Below are 5,255 nucleotides of genomic sequence, written 5' to 3' on the forward strand. Positions count from 1 at the left end.
CAGTGCCGCTGATTTGAAGGTATACATTGTCCCCAAATGTGAAATACTTATGGGTGAAGACAAAGTCACAAAGTTCAGCCACCAGGTTTGCTATGACATTATTGGGGATACTGTTCCTGACGGCTTGTAGTCCATCTTTGTGTGGAAGGTTGGTGTAGAGGGCTTCTACATCCATAGTGGCCAGGAAGATCACCGATGGATTGTAGTTTCCTCAGAAAGTCAGTGGTGTCTCGAAGATAGCTGGGAGTGCTGGTAGTGTAGGGCCTGAGGAGGGAGTCTTGGATAGCCAGACAATCCTGCTGTCAGGGTGCCAATGCCTGAGATGATGGGGCATCCAGGATTTCCAGGTTTATGGATCTTGGGTAGCAGATAGAATACCCCAGGTCGGGGTTCCAGGGGTGTCTGTGCGGATTTGTTCTTGTGCTTTTTCAGAGAGTTTCTTGAGCAAATGGTGTAGTTTCTTTTGGTAACCCTCAGTGGGATCAGAGGGTAATGGCTTGTAGAAAGTGGTGTTGGAGAGCTGCCTAGCAGCCTCTTGTTCGTATTCCAACCTATTCATGATGACGACAGCACCTTCTTTGTCAGCCTTTTTGATTATGATGTCAGAGTTGTTTCTGAGGCTGTGGATGGTGGTGTGTTCTGCACAGCTGAGGTTATGGGGCAAGTGATGCTGCTTTTCCATAATTTCAGCCCATGCACGTTGGCAGAAGCACTCTATGTAGAAGTCCAGTCGGTTGTTTTGACCTTCAGGAGGAGTCCACCCAGAATCCTCGTTTTTGTAGTCTTGGTAGGAAGGTCTCTGTGAGTTAGTGTGTTGTTCAGAGGTATGTTGGAAATATTCCTTGAGTCGGAGACATCGAAAATAGGATTCTTGTCACCACAGAACTGTATCATGTTCGTGGGGGTGGAGAGGCAGAAGGAGAGGCCCCGAGATAGGACAGATTCTTCTGCTGGGCTAAGAGTATAGTTGGATAGATTAACAATATTGCTGGGTGGGTTAAGGGAACCACTGTTGTGGCCCCTCGTGGCATGTAATAGTTTAGATAGTTTTGTGTTCTTTTTCTTTTGTAGAGAAGCAAAGTGTGTGTTGTAAATGACTTGTCTAGTTTTTGTAAAGTCCAGCCACGAGAAAGTTTGTGTGGAAGGTTGGTTTTTTATGAGAGTATCCAGTTTTGAGAGCTCATTCTTAATCTTTCCCTGTTTATTCCCCCCCCCCTTCCCCCCGGTTCCTCACACGTTCTTGTCAACTGCTGGAAATGGTCCACCTTGATTATCACTACAAAAGGTCCCCTCTACCCCTGCTCTCCTGACCACTCTTGTTACAGTGTGTATGGTAACACCCATTGTTTCATGTTCTCTGTGTGTATAAATCTCCCCACTGTATTTTCCACTGCATGCATCCGATGAAGTGAGCTGTAGCTCACAAAAGCTTATGCTCAAATAAATTTGTTAGTCTCTAAGGTGCCACAAGTCCTCCTTTTCTTTTTGCGGATACAGACTCACACGGCTGCTACTCTGAAACCACACATTCTTAAATGCATTACCGTTCAATGGTAACATTCAGTGGAACTACTCACAACAGTCAAGATAAATATGTGCATGTTTGCAGGCTTGTGACATTAATTTGTAAAACTATTTTGACTAAAAATGGCCTTTGCGTGGAAAAAAAAATGTAATTCTGATCACTTTCCCCAAAGAAACAACTACAACCATTTTTAGTTTCTCTTCCTCACTTAAAGAAAAGGAGTACTTGTGGCACCTTAGAGACTAACCAATTTATTTGAGCATGAGCTTTCGTGAGCTACAGCTCACTTCATCGGATGCATACCGTGGAAACTGCAGCAGACTTTATATATACACAGAGAATATGAAACAATACCTCCTCCCACCCCACTGTCCTGCTGGTAATAGTGATCTATTTTTAGTTATCTAAAGTGATCATCAGGTGGGCCATTTCCAGCACAAATCCAGGTTTTCTCACCCTCCACCCCCCACACAAATTCACTCTCCTGCTGGTGTTTTTCCTGCCTCTCCCCTCCCTTCCTCTCCCCATTTTCTTTCCATTTTGCCACTGAAAAGGGGGAGAGAAGGAGAAAGCAAAAAAAACCTCTGATTTTTTTCAATTTTCAGGGGCTTTGTCAAAAAATTAGAAAACTTCAAAAATTTTGACATTTTTTTAAAATGAAACATACTTACCATTTTGACTAATTCTACTCATTTGTCTACTCTAGCAGCTAGCCACATGACAGATATGACACATTCATGTTCATCATTTTCATAAATGTAATATGCAAGATTTACCTGGAATACTTGCTAAAGCACTTGGACACAGCCAGCTGACAACCTGTAAAGATTAATTGAGCAGTGGTTACACTCAGCAAAAATTAAGATGTGTATAGCAGCTCTGTGCTTAATGTTCTTTAGGTCATTTCAAATGTACTTTAAGCCAAAGAATGGTTCTTGTAATGCAAGACAGCCTGGAAGATTCAGAGTGTTTGCTTAGCTTATGCGACAGCTCTGGAACTGGTTAATAAGTACAATTTTTTATAAGGCTGTACAGCTTTGTCCATTCCAAGTTCTAAAGCGGGCTTAATTGTCAGTGTTGTTAGCAAAGAAACCTCTAATCAAGCTAATAAATACACTGCATTAGCAGTACTATGAGAGAAAAGTTACTATATAAATAGTGGAATTCAAATATACAAACCTTAAAAGATTGGTGTCAGTGCATGAGAGAGAACGCTTATTGTGAGGAGCTGTTATGTCAATAGAATTATGATCTTATAAAATTTGGAAGATATTCTTATTTTAAAATAAATATAGTTTATATGCAGCAAAAATATAAAAGTTAGTGACCATAACTGAATAGGATTGTTGTAGATTCCAGGCATTCATTTATATTTTCTTTTCTTCTTTTTATTTTCCCCCACCCCCTTTTCTTTTCCAAATTTATTCTTTGTGTGAAATCCTGGCCCTGCTGGTCTGTGGGGTGCTATCAGTGACTTCAGCAGGGCCAAGATTTCTCCCTTTTTTCTTTTTTGCATTCCTTTTAATTCCAGTAGACTTCTTTGATCTGTATGTATTTTTCCCCACTGTGTTTCTATCTTCTTATTGTTCTCCATTTTTGATGAGACTGTGAGCGGGTAGTCAAAGCTCAAGGCCCTAGATGTTCCTGCTGGAAGTTGCTATTTATCAGAAACATTCAGTAAACCAATAGGGATCAGTTCTTGGTTCAGATCTGCCTGAACTTTAGCAGCTAAGGGCAGGTCTATAGTACAGAATTCAGTATAAGTACATCGCTCGGGGGTAAATAAATGGCAAAAATATACAGAACATAGGAGCAAAATATACTCCCAAGTGTTGGGAAGTGATTGCACATTTGAAGCCAGGGAACAACAGATAGTATAGTTAGAAATTTCTAGACAGGAGAACAGTGGAGGTAGATGACTGCCTGCAATAAATAAAAAATAAAATAACACAAAAAGTGTATATACCAATCTGTGAGCCAGCCATCACTTGGAACCCTTGGATTGTGTTTGATCACCCTCCTTTTCTTTTTTTTTTCTTCTTTCTTTCAGATTCTAATCTCTTCAGGAGTGTGACGACATCTTAGGTATTTTTGGAAAGCACCTAACACTTTATGGGCACTACTGCAGTCCACATAAATAATACTATGTGAGATACACAGCTGTTTAAGACTGGAGTGAAGTGTATAGTGGGTTGTAATATATTGTAGTGAGTGGCTAGTGTTCCTGTGTACTGCTTGCTGCCTTGTACTAGATGGAATCCGAACTCTGCTCAGCTGTGTGGCACGGGACCTGTGCTGCTAATGGTAAAGGGAGATTTTGCACAAGTGTACTCTGGAGCAGGTAATTCCAAGTTCTATCTCTGATGCTGCAGCGACTTCCCACTAAGCAGCAAAATGTGCTACTGTGAAGTCTTCGGCCTTGTCTGTACTTGAAATGCTACAGCAGCACAATGCAGCGCTGTAGCACTTCAGCATAGACACTAGTACCTATGCCAACAGGAAGGGTTCTCCTAGCAGCATAGGTAATCCACCTCCTAGAGAGGAGGAAGCTAGGTTGATGGAAGAATTCTTCTGTCCATCTAGTGCTGTCTACGCTGTGGGTTAGGCTGATTTAATTATGCCACTTAGGCTTTGGATTTTTCACACCCCTGACTGTGATAGTTAAAGGGCTAGTCTACACTGGTAGTGCTTTAACGTGCCTTGTGTTGTCGCGCTGAAACCCCCCCCTCAACGGGAGGTGTAGCTCCTAGCACTGGTGCACTGTTTACACTGGCGCTTCAGAGCACTGAATCTTTCTGCGCTCAGGGGTGTGTTTTTTCACACCCCTGAGCAAGAAAGTTGCAATGCTGTAAATTGCCAGTGTAGACAAGTCAAAACTCACTAAATTTTCTAGTGTAGACCAGGCCTCAGGCTATGCCTACACTACCAGGACTTCTAGCAGCACAGCTACAGCTGCACACCTGTGTCACTGTGTTGTAGACACTTTCTACAGGGAGGCAAGGAATTTTCCATTGCTTAATCCACCTCCCAGAGTGAAGGTAGGTAGGTTGATGGAAACATTCTGGGTGTTACGTTTACATAGATACAGGGCTCTGCGCCCTGAATTTTTGACACGCCTGTGCACTGGAGCTATGTCCACCTAACTTTTAAGTTTCAGATTAATAGCCGTGTTAGTCTGTCTTTGCAAAAAGAAAAGGAGTACTTGTGGCACCTTAGAGACTAACCAATGGTTAGGCTCTAAGGTGCCACAAGTACTCCTTTTCTTTTAACTTTTAAGCGTAGACCAAACCCTGATCCTGCCATCTGACTGTGCTGGCCGACCATGACGGGCCTGCAGAACGGAATCCTCAAGATTTCAGTGGCCTCCACGTGGACGCAGTTTGCTTGCACTGATCCGACTGCAGGCTCGTGGCTTTAGGTAGCTGTGGATCTGTTACGCACTTTATTGATAATGCAAACCACAGGCAAATCTACAGAGGAGCAGGCAGGGTAAAACCCTCTCCGGGACGCTATGGCCCATTTGGAAACAGCAGGGGCTTGGAGGGGATCCTTTCCCAGGCTTCTCCCCAGTCGATCGTGGCAGAGGACCGGAGGAAGAGGGAAGCCACGGCAGTTCCCAGCCCCACTGCAGGGCTCTGGCGCAGGCTTGGGGGGCTTGGAGCCTGCAGCTCCAAGGGGCAGGCGCGGGGTTTGTCTCCGCAGAGGGCGCTGTACGCAGCCAAGGGGACGC

The sequence above is a fragment of the Lepidochelys kempii genome, chromosome 10 (assembly GCF_965140265.1).
Source record: "Lepidochelys kempii isolate rLepKem1 chromosome 10, rLepKem1.hap2, whole genome shotgun sequence".
Lineage (NCBI taxonomy): Eukaryota > Metazoa > Chordata > Testudines > Cheloniidae > Lepidochelys > Lepidochelys kempii.